This window comes from Antechinus flavipes, chromosome 3, assembly GCF_016432865.1.
Source record: "Antechinus flavipes isolate AdamAnt ecotype Samford, QLD, Australia chromosome 3, AdamAnt_v2, whole genome shotgun sequence".
Taxonomy (NCBI): domain Eukaryota; kingdom Metazoa; phylum Chordata; class Mammalia; order Dasyuromorphia; family Dasyuridae; genus Antechinus; species Antechinus flavipes.
In genome coordinates this window covers 401,890,638-401,909,246 of record NC_067400.1, presented here as the reverse complement: position 1 = coordinate 401,909,246, position 18,609 = coordinate 401,890,638, and the positions used below count along the sequence as shown (strand labels likewise).

The 18,609-nt window shown below is 33.6% G+C and overlaps 1 pseudogene; it reads right to left on the bottom strand.

Annotated features, from left to right (window-relative positions):
- Positions 1–17,430: 17,430 nt before the first annotated feature.
- On the bottom strand, positions 17,431–18,389 carry LOC127558006 (splicing factor YJU2-like; annotated as a pseudogene).
- Positions 18,390–18,609: the final 220 nt, after the last annotated feature.

Genomic DNA, 18,609 nt, shown 5'->3' with positions numbered 1-18,609 from the left:
TTTTGTTGGCTTTCCATCTTTCCCCCTATATTATAATGCTCAATTTTGCTAAGTAGTTGATTTTTTGTTATTGTCCACACTTCTTTGCCTTCTGGAATATCATTTTCCACTCTCTCTCATACTTTAGTATGGAAGGTGCAAAATCCTGAGTAATTCTAATTGTAGTTCTTAAAGATTTGACTTGTTTTTTAATGGCTGCTTATAATATTGTCTCCTATATCTGATAATTTTTAAATTTAACTACAATAATCCTTACAGTGAGTCATTTGGGGGATTCTTTCAGGAGGTAGTTCATGGATTATTTGAATTTCTAACTTACATTTCCCTTGGGAAAAAATAAACAATTTGTCCATGTTTAAAGAGTTTGTTCATGTTGATTTCCTTAAAATCAATCTTTGATAGTGACTCTTAAGTGTTAAATTTTCTGTTATGTTTGTGTTTGATTGATAGAAAGTTCTGAAAATCTGCAAGGTCTTTGACTGTTGATTTTTTTCTCATTCAAAATTATGGGTAATTTTGTTAGATATGATATTTTTGGTCACAAGCCTACTTCTTTTGATCATTATTAGATATTATTCCAGGACCTGTGGTTTTTCTTGTAGCTGCTGATAAGTCTTGTATGATTCTTATTGTAGCTTCAGAATATTTGATTTGTGTTTTTCTTGTTTCTTGCAAAACCTTCTTTTTGATCTCAGGGTTTCAAAATTAGGAGTAATATTTCTGTAAGTTTTCCACAAAAGATCTCTTTCAGGTGATTATTGGTAGTTGTTTTTTTTTTTTTTTTTTTCTATTTCTTCTTTCCCCTCACCTATCACTCCAGAACAATGTTTTTTGGATTCTTTCCTGCATTATTGTTTTAAAGTTCTCTTTTTAGTCACAATTTTCTGGCAGTCCAGTTATTCTTATATTTTCTTTTTTTGATCTGTTCTCCACATCTGTCATTTTTTAAATAAGAGTTTCATATTCTGTTCTATTTTCTCATTTTTAATAGCATCATTGTTTCTTGGGCTCATAGCTTTCCTGGCTTCCTCTTGTCCAATTCTAATTTTCAAAAAAATATTTTCATCTTTGAGACTTTAGCTCCATTTCTAGTTGATTTACTTTTTTCCATAATCTTCTGGTTTTTCTTAGGTAGTTTCTTTTTTTATTTTATTTTTTAGTTTCCCCTTAGTGTCTCTTATTTGATTTTTAAATTCTTTTTTGAGTTCTTTTACAAATTCTCTATGGGCAAGGAGCAATTTCATGTTATTCTTTGGAATAGAAACTTTATTATTATTATTATTATTATTATTATTACTAAAGTATCATCTGAAGATAAACCTTAATCTTCCTGTTCTTATGATATACTTCAATGGTGGCATTCTTTCTTCTTTGCTGCTTTTTTTTTTTTAAATAAGGGTTATTAATGTAAGCATTTATAATCATGGAGTGGGAAGATGGTGCTTCAAGCTTCACTTCAGTTCTTACTTCTGAACAGGAACCCCAAACCAAGAACTTCACTTTCTATCAAGTGCCTACAGCCAGCAGTATCCCTGCACTGCTGCTTCTGCATTCCCCCAGTACTGGTTCCTTCTTTCAGTAGTACAGCTATGCCTGGCATTCCTAATTAGCGGTTTCCTTGGCCTTCCAAGACTCAGTCCTGAACTCCACAAACAGTCCAGCAGATTAAAGTTTTTGTGGTTCCTGTAGAAGCTCCAGTCACATCCAGGTAGCCTGAGTTGTCCCCAATTGATGTTTCTGCAAAGATAGCTCAGAGTTCTTTGTACTTTACATGGGTTAATCCCTAGCACAGGGTTTTTCTTCAGATCTTGGGTTGTCTCAGGAGGACTTTTTTCTGCCCTAAGTCTTCTTGATTTTTCACCAATCTATGTTTGCCCTAAGTACAAATTTGTTTTATTTGTGGAGGAAATTGGGAGAGCTTTCAATTTACTGACTTATTCCACCATCTTCCTGGAATCCTCCCTTCTATGTTATCTTAAACTCAATTTTTGTGGATTCTGATTATCCAGAATCCATTTAGAGACTTGATTTATTGTTGTTTCTGAGGGACATTCCTGTATTCTATCTTTAAACTCGACACTGTCTTCATAATTTCTAACCCAAAATTCTATTAATCTCATAACTTATTTCATGTTTATGGTCATATTTATTGAGATATGAGAGAGATGTATTGAGTTTGCCACTAGTATAAATAAGGGAAGAAATAACATTTCAAAAGTAAGATTACACAGACCTGGAACTCAAAACTATAGTACAACTGATATCAATCAAAAGATGATCCTAAGACAAAACCAAGTAAAATAATAAAAGGAAAAATTATATAACAATTATAACAATTCTACTTGTGTTAGAATCATAGTTAAAATAGTTGAGAATGTGAAGTATAGTTTTTTTTGCAAGATATGTTATTGAGTGACATAAATAGCTTGAGACATGCAGTGGTTGGTGGCTGATTACACTCATAATTATTAAAGAATTCATGATTTTGAAAGCCATGAACAAGTGGTTATTAAACCAGGAATTAGGATGACTTGAATTCAAATTTAGTCTCATATACTTAATAGCTATATGACATTACACAAGTTACTTTAAATCTCTGCTTGCCTCAGTGTCTCTTTTGTAAAACTAGAATAGTATTGATATACTTCTCAGGATTGTGGTGAGGATGGATGATATTTGTAAAGTGCTTTGTAATGCTTAAAGTATATAAATGTGAGTTGTTTCATTATTCATCCACATAAATTGATGGAACAGCTTCCTCCCCTACTTATTTCTCAATTCCTTCATAGAATAAATATGTCATAATATTGTGTGGAATAGTAAAAATCACTAAGATAATAAAGTACAAGTATGAGTGTAGAAGTTTACTTCTTTCTCATGAGAAAAGATACAGTCACTTGTAATGGGCTGAGGCTTGAGTTGATGCACTGAGGTCCCAAGCACATGAGGCTAAATAGTAATTGGACCATACTCTATTAATAGATAAGCTTGGAGAGAGAATGGCCCCCACCCACTCTTTGTGCAAGTCCTGATATGTTGTATAGGAAATGACGATTTTGGTGGGTGGAGGCAGGGGAGTGGAAAAGTCACTGACATACAAAGTATTGTTTTAGATAGAGACACACCCCTATAGGCAATGGAAATTATATTTTTTATTCCTGAATGTAAGCTCCTCTCCCCAATTCCCTGACTCTTTCCCCAATTTCCTGGGGTTTCTAAGACACAATTTCTAAAAATGAGGTAAGAAAGCCTAGGCTATCAAATGCTTAATAGCATTGTGTGGTTCTCACTCAATCCAGTCCCTGCTCCTAAGGAGCTTCTATTCTAGAAGGGGAAGATAACAGTGGAAAGGTAGGGGAAAAGAATAAAAGATTCTTTTCAAATTTCAGGCCAGCTCCTCTGCTTATAAAACCCAGTCCATGCTCTTAAGGAGCTTACATTCTTATTCTATTTTGGGTGAGATATCTTTCACTCTAGACACCTCCAATGTCCCTGTGGGTTTCAATTTCCTAATTTATTTTATTTAACCATTTTAATTTTTATAACTGTAAAAACTAAATAATGCTATTTCTTACAATATTAATGAAAATGGAATTATTTTCTTAAATGCAATTATTAACTAATCTAGACCATCCAAAATATTATTTTTTATAAAATATAGAACCAAATTACTTGTTATAAATAACCACCAAAATTGACACAGAATTTGTATACATTATAAAATAGTATCTTTACCCAAGTTTTGATATGATTTAAGCTAAAATAACATTAATATCATATTACTTACATATTGTTCCTGGAGACTGTGGAGAATATGAAATGAATCATATGCTTACACATGATTAAAATGTCCTTAACTTTTCTCTAAAATTGCATGGATAAAAGCTCAATGTTTTATCTAATAGCTACATTATCTCTTTCAGTATTATACCTGAAAATTCCAGGAAGTCTGAAAGGGAAAGGTCACACATATGGAACTTTCTTTAGAAAGATTTACATGTTTTATACTGATTGATAAAATAGCTTAATCTATTACCTCCCAACAGTGTTTACAAATCAAGTTTCTTTCTTCAAGTGCTGATGTATTTCTTATAATTGTTTCTTTTTTCCCATTTATTCTGTCATAATAATATACTTTGCTTAACAACAGTGACATTACACTGCAAAACTCATTCAGGGCTTTTCATATAAAATAACTTGAAAATGGAGGCAACTGAGAAGTGAACAGATACCCAGCAAGAACCCAAATTAAGAAGAAGAAGAAGAAAAGAAGAAGAAGAAGAAGAAGAAGAAGAAGAAGAAGAAGAAGAAGAAAGAAGAAGAAGAAGAAGAAGAAGAAGAAGAAGAAGAAAAGAAGAAGAAGAAGAAGAAAAGAAGAAGAAGAAAAGAAGAAGAAGAAGAAGAAGAAGAAGAAGAAGAAGAAGAAGAAGAAGAAGAAGAAGAAGCAGCAGCAGCAGCAGCAGCAGCAGCAGCAGCAGCCTCTGGGGCTATTCTGGGGAATTATAATGTATCAAACAATCACTAGTTTGCAGAAGACATAACAAAATGCACATTTCATTTACATCTGGTACACCAATAGATAAGCTACAAACAGAAAGTCAGATATTGTTTAAATGACACTTCTTAACTAAATTAAAACAAATTGTCAGCTTTGACCTTAATGAATCCAGCTCTCTGTTTGAAGTTACAATTTATTTAGTTCTCTTGGGAGATCTTTTTCCTCAATATCTGTCACATTTAATGAATGAGCAGGTCATTTTTCTTGTTAATTGCTTTTGAATTTCAATTGCAAGTAAGAGTGTATATAGGACATAGAGAACAGATCTCTGATTTCAGTGCTAAAGGGAACTCCCAGGGAAAGAAACTAAAAATGTTCTCATTTAAATTCAATGTCTTAGGGGCAGTTAGATGGTGCAGTGGATAATGCACTGAAGTAAGGATGACTTGAGTTCAAATTTGACCTCTGACATTTAACACTTACTAGCTGTGAGCCTGGGCAAGGCACTTAACCCATTGCCTGCCAAAAGAAAATAATAACACATAATATATATCATATTTAATAATTGTATGTCACATTATCATATATAATATATTTTAGATGATACAATATAATATTACATATTTTATTATTATATTGTATACAACTATGTTATATACATAATATATATCATAATATATATGTGTGTGTGTGTGTGTGTGTGTGTGTGAATTTAAATGCCTTAGAGTGATATATCTTCTATGTCTGAGAAAGGACATGTAGTTTTAGGTTGTGAGAACTTTAAACTACACTAAGACTTTGGGAAAATCTTATATAGATGCAAGTTTTTAATAGCTATGTTAGATGTCATTAATCATAACAAACATTTGTTCTTATAAAAGGATCTAAAAAAGGAAATCTTTTGGTTATCTTGGAAACAAAACTGAAGAGGTGAATGTGTGTGTATGTGTGTGTGTGTGTGTAGATTAATTTTGCACACACATACATACATATATATGTATGTTACAGAGTTCTGGCTTCCTGGCTTCCTGGTTTATTCTCTATCAGTATCAATAACAACAATAATCAGTGGCATTTATACAGTTTCAATGCTTAAAAACAATTTGCAACTACAATTATTCTTTTACAGCAGATATAGGTGTTATTGTTATTCCCATTTTACAAATGAGAAAATAGATTCAAATGGAGGTTAAAGTGAATTGTCTAGACAGCCAGTTAATCTCTGAGACAGAATTTGAATACTTGGTATTCTAGACTTCAGGATTAGCACTCTGACCTTGGGGCTACTTGTGTACCAAATTATGTCAAACAATCTGCATGGAAATATGGATGTGTAAGTGTTCATGTGTGTCTATAAAATAGACAGTTGTTCTTAAGCTCATGTATAGAGGGAAGATTTATAAAGTATGGCATATATTTGTGTAACGTTCTTTTCTCTAATATTATATTTTTCTCTGTGAGCAGGTTTCTCAATTGGGGGGGGGGGAGTGATTCTGGAGGCAGCCTTAGTTTCAGTTCAGTGTAATAATCACCTCAAATGCAGCCAGCTGTTAAAGTCAAGTTCCTTTATTTTTTCTTTCCTTTACTTGGAACTTGGCGAGCTTTCTGGAGGCCTTCCAGATCTTGCTTTCAGTGTTCTGCACAGAACAGTCTGCCACCTCTTCTGTCTTCTTCATTCTGCCCAACTAAATCCATTCTGCTTCTCAATCTCCCAGAATGCTCTTTGGCCCTGAGAGCTTCTTGCTTATATGCTGCACACTAAGTATACTCCAATCATTACATGACTAGGAAACCATTACTTGTTGTAGGATTAAATCAATGCTAAATTATATTTAACCGTTGTCTCCTCAATTCCACTTACTTAGCACCTTGTAAGAATTCTAACATATTTGCAGTAGTTAACTCTACTTTTGGAAATATAGCTATGAAATAGTGCCTATTCATTTTAACCCGTTAGAAAGCAAAACTCCAACATTAGGCAAAAGATTTAACCCCCAGTTCTACAATGGAAAACATCACTCTCCTTTATGTGACTCACAGAATTCTTCAGCCTTAAGACTACAAATAAAGGGACATAGAAAGTATAAGGACTGGGTCAACTTGAGAACTAATATTAAACAGGTAAAGGTATTCTTTAGCAGATTTTAAAAAGCATAATAAAGATGATTTAAAGCAGAATATGGTATCCATTCTTTCTATCTGGTTTATTTTCATTATTAACTGCTATTGGAGTAAAAGGATACCCTTTCACATATTTTTCTGCTTGTCTGTTTCTGAATTATCTCTCATGGTTTTGAAGAAGGGAACATGCATGTCTACTTATATATACACAAGTGTATATATATATATATATACACACACACACATATACATATAAATGTAAATAAAACATGCATATATATGCATCATATGTTAGATTTGTGTTGCATGTATTTAGGTGTGTGCTGGAAAATATTTAACAACATGTTCTCTGCAAAAACATATGTCCAATACAGTGCTAGATTTATTCATGCATGTATTTTTGGATGAATTTGTTAGAGAAGACTCAGTCTGCCATTGAGGTTAGGTAGAAAATTTGGATTCAAATCTTGACTCAGATACATATTAATTGTATGGCCCTGAGCAAGTCACTTCAGTTATCATTGCTCCTGCAACTCTCAATATATAAATTATAGATGAGTTGTCCTTGCTATTCTTGGTAGAAAAATTTTCACAACAGTGTTTCCTTGTGAATATACAATTTCAAGCCATAGCAAAATGTATATGTCAGTGTATGTTCATTCATTCATACCATTCAAAAGAGTCCATTTTTAAAATCTGAAAAGGCTAGCATATGACAATTATAAAAATGCAATCTTTCATTAAAAAAATCTTTTTCAAACTAATATATTTTTGGACATAAAACTAAGTTTTGTTCAGTAAAAAAAATTTATGTGGCTCATAGTGTAGATGTGCTTAACATAAATAGCTATAATAACCATATTTCCATGATAACTATTCTTTTATGCAATAACCCAAAAACTTATTGTAGTTTTAAGGTATGAGAACTTTAAACTACACTAAGACTTTGGGAAAATCTTATATAGGTACAAGTTTTTAATAGCTATGTTAGATGTCATTAATCATAAAAAAAGATTTGTTCTTATAAAAGGACCTAAAAAAGGAAATATGCCTTTGGTTATCTTGGAAACAAAGCTGAAGAGGTGAATGTGTATGTATGTGTGTGTGTATGTAGATTAGCTTTATACACACACACACACACACACACACACACACACACACACACACATACATATATTCAGCTAGGTGGTACAGTGGATAGAATGCCAGATCTGGAGTAAGAAAAACCAAAGTTCAAATTTGGTCTTGGCCACTTACTAGCTGTATGACTCTAGGCAAGTCACCGAACTCTGTATACCTCTTTTTCTGATTTGTGAAAAATGAGCTGGAGAAGGAAATGACAAATCACTCCAATATCTTCACAAGAAAATGCTAAATGGGGTCATTAATAGTCAGAAATAACTTAAGAGATTTAACAAAAACAGCAGCCATCTCAGTATTTGAAATCTGGCAATGAATTAGGATATTATTGAAAGACAAACCACCTTAAAACAGAGGTCACAGGATTAAATCTTACAATGCATTAAAATCATCTACTGTAATGTGTTTATTCTGCAGTTAGGAAAATGAAGTTCTGAGATGTGTAGGTGCTGCTGGAAATATATACACTGCAAGTAGTAGCTTGAAATTTGAATGCACACACACACACACACACACATATATATATATATATATATATATATAATGTCATTTGATTATCTTTGCTATAATTCTCTCATAAGAGTGAGAACACTGAAGTTAATGGTTGTCGAATGACTTTTCCTAAGGTCATAGGGCTAATAAATAATTACAAGGCAATTAAAATTCAGGTCTTCTTAACTCTAACTCCCTTACTCTCTCCACATAACTACTAGTGTTCCTTTAGTTTGAATACATGAGTGGTGTCAAAAAAAATAGAAACAGATTGGTATTTCTACATATTAATTTAAAAAACCACAAACTAACATTGTGATGTATTGTATTTTTATTTTTATTTTTTGCTAAATATTTCCCAATCACATTTTAATCTGTTCCTTGGGGCCAGCATGAGTTTGTTATCTCTATAAATAAACAACTACCTCATGTTAAAGTCTTGGTAGTTGTGAAGTTTTTGTGGAATCAAATTTGTTCCTTCACTATTCTTCCCTTCTCCTAAGTAAGAAATCCCCTGTACTTACCCCTAATTATTTCTAGGACCCAAATGTCATCATTAGCCATCTACTCATGAAAGTTTTTCATTAGCAATCAAGCAAAATTTTATCCCCTCCCCCCGATAAAACTCTGTGGTTGATCTATGAACAAACACCAGATTCTGATGCAAAATATAGACAGAGAAATTTGATACTTGCTCATTCAACAAAAGTTCTGATTCTGATCAAAGCATGGAATTAAATTAAATTAAATGAAAAGAAATGATAACCTTAATCAAGGAAGGATTCATGCAAGTGTTGACATCTGATAAAAGGTCATTTTATACAGAGAATAATGTGAGCAAAGGTAGATGGAAAAGAAAGCAGCATCTATTAAAGAAACAAAAAGCCTTTCAGGTAGTATACAAATTATGAATAATAAAAAATATTGCTAGAAAGGTAGCATAAAAAAGTGCCTTGGTTGTTAGGCATTTCAGTTAGGAATTTTATTTAAAGGGCAATAGTTTTTTCATTAAAAAAAAATGAGGTTTTATGAACAACAACTTATATATTAGAACTTTCTTGAAGGATGAATTGGAGGGAATAGATAAAAATGAAACTTATGAAAGCATGTCAATAATTTATTGAAATATGTTAGAGGAGAGTTAATAAAATCTTGTCCTTAAGTGGTAACAATGAAAATCAAGAAGAGGAAACACATGTAAGATATGGAGGCAGAATCACCAAGAATTTGGCAAATATGATACAACAGGAAAAGGGAAAAGTCAACAATAATAAAGGTTTGATCATGAAAAGCAAAAAATGATGCTATCACTGACATGAAAAGTGAAGTCAGATGGAGGAGTGATTAATCAATCATTAAATATTTATTATGCCTACTTTGTACCAAGAACTGTGCTAGATGATATGGATAAAAGGACAAAGGGGAAAAAAGATAATCTTTATTTTCAGGATAATTACAAATACATATTTAAATATATGCAGCACAAATATGAAGTGAAAAAATATAAATTAATATAAAGTGGTCAATATAAGATCATATGAGAAGTACACATTTCTTTATTGTTTCAACTCTGTGTCAAAGAGAAAGCCATGTTGAGGGGAGATAAGGAATAAGTAAACTCTAGACATGTGGGCCAGCCACTACAAAGGCACAAAGAGACATATGAAAGAATTGTTCTCTGTGAAAAAAGAGAGAGAGAGAGAGAGAGAAAGAGAGAGAGAGAGAGAGAAAGAGAGAGAGAGAGAGAGAGAGAGAGAGGGAGAGAGAGGGAAGAATAAGTTTCTCAGAGTTTGGGAAGCTAAGGGAAATAATGTCTAAATAGTTTTGTAGGGAGCCAAGATTGTAGTATAAAGCCAGAAAGCTGTTCAAACTTTTCAAGTTCCCCTTGAAAATCACATGAAATCAAGACTTTGAATAGAATTTGATGGAATGAAACCATTCTTCAGCTCAAGGTAGACTGGAAAAACTTAAAGACAAGTCAGTCTCACTGAGGTGACAAGAATGTTGACTCTAGCACAGACAAACTCTAGGAAAACCAGTGAGAGGGTCTTAAAGTCAGCAACTAAGACCCTCAGCCCTGGCACAGTAGAGGAACAAATGTGTGCAGCAGTTTCCATTTTCCACTAGGAAAACCCTAGAAAATCAGGCTATTTCCTGAAAAGAGAAAGAAGAGAGATGAGGAGTACAGCTCAATCATAAAAGGTAAAAAGAAAAAAGAAAAAAGAGGAAGTACCAAAAAAAAAAAAAAAAAGAAAGAAAGAAAACAAATAAGAAGCTGAAAAGAACCTTGACCATAGGAAGCTACTATGGTGACAGAGTAGAGCAAAACACACCTCAGAGGAGGATAAAATGTGGACAGAAGAAATCTCAGAGTAATATGAATTGATTTCCGGAGCAGTGAAGCTTCTTGGAAGTTCTTATAAGACTTTAAAAGGCAAATAAGAGAGGTAGGAGAAAAAATGAGAAAGGAAATGAGAGATATGCATGAGAAAGTCAACAGCTTGGAAAAAGGAGGGAAAATTTTTTTTTTCTGAAGAAAGCAACTCTTTAAAAACTAGAATTGAGGAGGTGGAGCCAAGATGGTGGAGAGTAGATCAGTCTCTACCTGGCCTCCTCCTTCAAGCTTCCCTCAAATCAACAGCATATTAAGCCTCTAAACTGGTTTTGGAGTTATAGAACCCACAAATATTTGGAATTCAACAAATTTCCAGAATTAGATACTTTGGAAAAGGTCTGTTTCAATCAGACAGGGAGGTGGGGGAGAGGGGAAGTAGGAGGGTAGAGAGGAGAAGAAAGGCTACCAAGTCCAGATCATAGTTCAGGGAGCCTAGGGCAAGGAGTTAGGGTAAGGAGCATGAGAAAGGTACTGCAAGGATTTTAGGCTACTCTGTCCTGGTTATAAGCCAGTGAATCTGCAGATTAGCTAAAAGATACCCAAAGCATATATATAAAAATAAAGGCAATATAAATATTATATTATATATATATATAAATTAGGCAATATTCTGAGCCCCTGAACCCCAGAATATGGGAGCTGACCACATATAATCCAGTCAGCAACACCAGACCAAGGGCAAACTAAAGTGGCTATTGGATGGCACTCCTTTGCCTTAAGAACAGACCTAAACCTTAAAAAAAAAATGAGCAAAAAAATAAAAAAGAACTCTGACCATAGACAGCTTTTATGGCAAAAGAGAAGAATAGACCTCACACCCTGATGATTCTAATGGCAAATCAGTTCAAATGAAGCTCAAAGGGTGATGTAAGTTAGTCTCCTTTTCATGTTCTCTTGGCAGAATTTTTAAAAAAAATGAATCTTAAAAGATAGAAGAAAAATTGGGAAAGGAAATGAGATCTTTGCAAGAGGGCATGGAAAAGGAAAAATGTAAATTATCTGAAGAAAACTCCTTAAAAAGAGATTTGATGAAATGGAAAAGGGATAGAACTCCTTACAAAATAGATATGAAAAAGAAAATACTTCTTGAAAAATAGAATTTGTGACATGTGAAAAAACATGCAATGAACAAAACACCTCAATTGGCCAAATGCAAAAGGACATAAAAAAGCTAACTGAAGAAAATAATTCACTAAAAATTAGAATTGAATAAATGGAAGTGAATGACTCAATGATACTTCAAGAATCAGTCAAACAAAATCAACAAAATGAAAAAAAAATAGATGAAAATGTAAAACACCTCACTGGAAAAACAACTGACCTAGAAAATGGATCTACAAGAAATAATCTATGAATTTTTGGATTTCCTGAAAACCATGATGAATAAAAAAGCCTAGACATCATCTTTGAGGGAATTATCAAGGAAAACTGAATGTTTGCCCGAGAACCAGAAGGTAAAATAGCTATCGAAAGAATTCATTGATCATCTCCTTAAGGAGTCCCCAAAGTGAAATCTCCAAAGAACATCATAGCTAAATTTCAAAATTGTCAAATCACGGAGAAAATATTGCAAGCAGCCAGAAGGGAACAATTCAAATATAGAAAAGACACAATCAGGATTACCCAGGACCTAGCAGCGTCCAATTTAAAAGAGCAAAAGGCATGGAACCTGATATTCTGAAAAGCAAAGGGACTTAGATTGCAGCCTAAAATCAACAATCCAACAAAACTAAGCATTCTTTCAGGGCAAAAGATGGACATTCAATGATAGGTGAATTTCATCTATTTCTGATGAAAAGACCAGAGCTGAATAGAAAATTTGACATTCAAATACAAAACTGAAGAGAAATATAAAAAGGTAAAAAGAAAATAAAAACTTTCTTTTAAATGTTAAAAAGCTTATTATATCACTATATGGGAAAATGATATATTTAACTCTTGAGATCTGTATCTTTGTTATGGGTTTACCTAGACAATGCATGTATAACTTAATTTTACTGTGATGACTTAAAAAAAAAATTAGAGGAAGAAAGGTGATTCTACTGGGAAAAAAGGAAAATGGAGTTAAAATGGAATAAATTACATCTCATGAGGAAGCAATAAAGACCTATTGAAATTGAGGGAAAGAGGGGAGGGGGATGAGCATTGTGCACATAAAAACCTCAAAATCAAATGCAGAGAGGAAGAAATAGTAAATACATTTTTCTTAGATCATGATGCTACATGCAATAAAAGTCAGGGTAAAATATACCAAAAATTAATTAGAAACTAAATAATTTACTCCTAAAGAATGAAGCAGTGAAACAATAAATCATATACACAATCAATAATTTCATCCAAGATTATAATAACAATGAGACAACATACCAACATTTGTAGATGCAGCCAAAGGGGCTATTAGCAGAAATTTTGTATTTCAGATGCTTATTTGCATAAAATAAAGAAAGAGACGATCAATACAAGAAGAAGCTAGTAACTTAAAAAGCTAGAAAAAAAATGAGGTCAAATCAAAACAGTTTTGCACTTCATGTTTCTTGCTTATTATTTTGTTTTTTTAAAAAATGCAACATAGCTTGTACGGAAATGTTTTACATAATTACGCATATATTATTTCATATTATTTTTTCAATGGGATGAAAAGGCTTATAGGGAGCAATAGACAGTGGATTTCAAAATATTAAAGTGTATGTTAAAAACAAACAAATAAATAAATAGAAAGAATTAATGTTATAAAACTATGCCCTCAAAATACAGAATAAGAAACTAAAGGTGAATTTAGACACAGAGGAGTTATCAAAAGTGACAATGTAGAATTAAGGTTCATCTTCATAAAACTGGATGTTAAATCTATGTAAGTGAGTAAAGTTTCTAAAGGAAAATATATAAAAAGGAGAAAATATCCCAAGAACAAGAGATATGAGCAATACTAATGTTTCTTTGGGAATTGGAAAGATGGAAAACTGAGTTAATATTGCAGAATAAAGAGAGGGACTCATCTGAGTTCTCCAAATCCCTATTATTGCCTTAATTTATTTTTTTTGGAGGGCATAGTAAATTTACTTATTTTCAATACACATTGCTTAATGAATCATATTGGAAAGAGAAAAATCCGAGTAGAAGGGGAAAACCATAGGAGAGATTAAAAAAGAAAAAAAAAAAGACGTGAACATAGCATATGTTGAATTATATTGTCTCTTTAGATTTTTTCTGGATGCAGATGTCATTTTCTGTCCAAAGTCTATTGGAATTGCTTTAGATCACTGAACCAGTGAGAAGAATCAAATCTTTTTATACTTGATCATTGCACATTCTTGCTGTTATTGCATAGAGAGTATTTCTGGTTCTACTTGTTTTTCTCAGCATCACTTTACATCAAAGATATAAATCTTTACAAAGATATAATCATCTTGTTCATCATTTTTTATAGAACAATAATATACCTTTATTTTCATGTACTACAGTTTGGTAAGCCATTCCCCAATTGATGGGCTTCCATTCCTTTTTCAGTTCTTTGCTACCACAAAAAGAGCTTCTACAAACAGTTTTGTACATGTTGGTCCTTTCCCCTCCTTTATGATTTCCTTGAAATTCAGACTCAGTTAAGGCACTGCTGAGTCAAAAGAATATGCACAATTGTATAGCCCTTTGAGCATAATTCCAAATTGATCTCCAAAGTGGTTAGATCATTTCACACTCCATCAACAAGGCATTAGTGTCTCAGTCTTCCCACATTCCCTCTAACATTTTAAATTATATTTTTCTGTCATCTCAGTCAATCTGAGAGGTGTGAAGTGGTACCTCAGAATTGTTTTAATTTGTGTTTCTCTAATCAATAGTGATTTGGAGCATTTTTTTTTCATATAACTATAAATGATTTTAATTTCATCATCTGAAAATTGCCTTTTCATATCTTTTGACTATTTATCAAATGGAGAATGACTTGTATTCTAATGAATTTGACAGTTGTTTTCATATTTTAGAATGAGACCTTTATCAGAAATACTTAGTGTAATTTTTTTCCCAGCTTTGTGCTTCCCTTTTAATCTTATTTCTGTTGCTTTTGTTTCTGTAAAATTATTTAACATAATCAAATTTGTCCACTTTGCCTATTATAATGTTCTCTAGTTCCTCTTTGGCCATAAATTCTTCCTTTCAAAGATCTAACAGGTAAATTATTCCTTGTTCTTTTTTTGTTTATGGTATCATCCTTTCTGTCCAAATCATTTTGATCTTATTTTAGTATGGGGTGTGAGAGGTAGGCTTATACTGATTTTCTGACATTGCAGTTTTCCCAGAATTTTTTTTTTTCAAATACTGACTTCTTATTCAAGAAGCTGGAGTTTGGTGTTTTATCAAATGCTAGCTTGTTATAGGCTTTGATTTTTGTGTCATGTGTACCTAATCTATTCCACTGATCTAGCACTTTATGTCTTAGCCAATACCAATGTGGTTTTAATTACTGCTGCTTTATAATATAGTTTTAGGTTTGGTGCAGCTAAGCCACCATATTTTGTTTTTTTTTTCATTTATTTCCTTGATATTCTTGAACTTTTGTTATTTCAGATGAATTTTGTTATTTTTTCTAGTTCTGTAAAAATAATATTTTGGCAGTTGGATTGATATGGCATTGAACAAGTAGACTAGTTTAGGCAGAATTGTCATTTTTATTATATTTGCTTAGCTGAGCCATGAATAATTGATACTTTTCTAGTTGTTTAGATCTGATTTTATTTGGGTGAGAAGGGCTTTTTAATTGTGTTCATATAGTTCTTGGATTTGTCTTGGAAGGTAGAACCCCAAATATTTTATTTTGAATATAGTAATTTTAAATGAAATTTCTCCTTTTATCTCTTCCTAATGGGCTTGTGAGAAATATATAGAAATGTTGATCATTTATGCACATTTATTTTATATCCTGCAACTTTACTACAGCTGTGAAATTGTTCTGGTATATTTGGATGATTTTGTAGGATTCATATCATCCCACAAAAAGTGATGGTTTTATTTCCTCATTGCCTAGTCTAATTCCTTAAAATTATTTTTCTTTTCTCATTGCTGAAGCCAACCTTTTTAGTACAATGGTGAGTAATAGTGGTAATAATGGGCAACCTTGTTTTATCCCTGATCTTACTGGGGATGTGTTCAGCTTCTCTCCATTATAAATAATGCTAGCAGTAGCTTATCAATAGACACTATTTATTATTTAAGGAAAGTTTTTTTTATCCTTATGTTCTCTAATGTTTTTAATAGGAATAGGTGCTGTATTTTATCAAAACATTTTTCTGCAACTATTGATATTATCATATGATTTATGTTGTGTTTGTTATTGATATGGTCAATGATGATAATTGTTTTCCTGATATTAAACCAGTCCTGCATTCTTGGCATAAATCCTACTTGGTCATAGTGGATGAGTTGCTATACTGTCCATGCTATTGTTTTATTTAAGAATTTTATAAAATATTCATTTGGGATATTGGTCTGTAATTTTCTTTCTCTGTTTTGGCCATTCCAGTTTTAGATATCAGTGACATATTTGTGTCATAAAAGGAATTTGGCCAAAAAAAATTGTTTATCTATTTTTTGGAAATAGTTACTATATAATTGGAATTAATTGTTTTTTAAATGTGTGATAGAATTCACTTGTGAATCCAACTGGCCCTTAATATCTTTTTCTTAGGGAGTTTATTAATGACTTGTTCAATTTCTTTTTCTACAATGGGACTATTTAAGTATTTTATTTCCTCTTCTGTTAACCTGGGCAATTTATATTTTTCTAATATTCACTCATTTCAGTTAGATTGTCAGACTTACCACCATAGAGTTGGGCAAAATAGTTCCTAATTATCGCTTTAATTTCTTTGGTAAGTTCATCTCTTTCATTTTTGATGCTGGTAATTTGTTTTTCTTTCCTTTTTCAGATCAAATTAACTAAGATTTATTTATTTATTTTGTTAGTTCCCCCCCCCCCCCATTCTATTTCCTTTATTTGGTTAAGATAATGACATAGATAGAAATTAGGTTGAGCTGGTGGGATTTGGGGGTGGGAGGTAGATGAGAGGAGCAGGGGTAATGGTGACTTTTGTTTGGCCTGATCTGGTCAGTAGCTACATTGTTGGTCTTAGGATCTGCCTCCATATGTTACTTAGGTCTAGGAAGAAAGGAGATAGAGGGGAAAAAATGTCCATTGTGATAGAGCATCATGTTTCTCATAATTCAATTCCCAAAGGCTCAAGCATCATTCTCTGTAGTATGTGATCCATGACATACTAGCAACAGAAAAAAAAAAAATTAATTCTGGCTGCATCAAGGAGAAAAAAGCCCTCAAGTTCCAAAGATGGCAAGAGGTAACAGTGTGCTTCTGCAATAATTCTGCTCTGGCCACCTGGGCTTAATGAGCACAAGAAGCTAGGCCAAAGGAAGCATGAATGAGTCCCAATATCTTCTATAAGATCACTCCTGATCTCATGGGGGCATTAGGCTAGGAATGGATGGCAGATTTTCAGTTGCCACTCCTTAAGGAAGAAAGAGTGTCACAACACAGAATCCTCTCAAAGTCTATGGACCTGGAGAGGAGAGGAACAGCCAGTTCCTGGGGAACTGGCTAAGAAGTAGGGAAAGCACAGTGAGCTCTCTAGACAGGCTCTGGCAGTGTTGCTCCTGTCCTGGTCCTCTTCTTCATGTTGCTGGGCTCACGGAACAAAGAAATAAATCCACTGAAGCCTGGCTCCTGGGTCTGGTCCCATGGGGGAGGGGCCTCCCTTTAATGGGAAGGGTTGATGCTTCAGCTGCTGTTGCTGCTATCTGTCTGAGTAGGCTCCCAGCTGACTAAAGGATGAGGTACTGAGGGTCCTGGGTGAAGAGCTGCTAGTCTCCTTCAAACTCAGTGGTACGCTTGTGCTGGAGAAGGGAAAAATATGTGCAAATTGCTGCTGCTGGGTGTGGGCAGCTACCTTCTTTGCTACAATCAGGCCTGTCAGCTTTGACTTGCTGCCCAGTGCACAGACACTCCATTCCCAGCTCTTCAACTTTTGCTTTTTTTAGTTGAGGGACCTCCTCGAAGATGGCTGTGGGAGCATCCCAAGTGGGCAGAAGGCACGAGGGTGGGTTCCTCATCAAAGTCTGAGTCTTCGATGACTCTCCAGGTCTGCTTCATCATGGCCTCCATAGCCTTCTGTTCCACCTCCTGCTCTCCCTGGCACTTCCGGACATGCAGTGCTGCTGTAACATTGTCTCTCAAAGTCCACATTGTCCTGGTGATGGTTGAGTTCCTTCAACTCCTGAAGGTGCTCCAGGATCTCCATCTCCAGCTTGGAGTCCTTGGTCCGGTTCTCCAGCACCTTCATAGGATTATTTAATTCTTCATCCTCTCTTTCCTTCTGTACTCTTTTCTCTTCCTCTTTTAGTAGTTTTTCAGCCTGGAAGTTCCGGTAGCTCCATGCTGTATGTATAATCTGTGTTCTCAGGTTCTGTTTTGAAGATGATTTCAGCCAGACATTGGGTACCCTTGATATAGAAATGAAAAATTTGGAGTCCCAGATATAGATCATTCTGTACTGTCTCCTTCCAAGCATTAAATGTCTTGCCTTTATAAATATATTCACCACATGTCTTACATCTCATGTTGAATGTGGCCATCAGTCTCATCACATATTGCTGATCTTTGGGCAGCTTGAGTTTAGGGATTTTTGATGGATCAAAATCCGGTGGACAGTATTTATTTAAGACTTTTCTTTCAGACATTTTGGCACCACTTCACGAAGCTCACTTTGCAGTCACCAATTTACCAACTGTTCCAAGAACTGGCTGTTACAAAGTGGATCTCCCATTTTTGTTAGTTTTTTTTTCCCATAAAACTCTTAGTTTTGTTTATTAGTTCAATAGTTTTCTTAGTCTCTCTTTTATTAATCTTTCCTTTTTCAAAATTTCTAATTTAGTATTTGGGGGATTTTAGTTTGTTCTT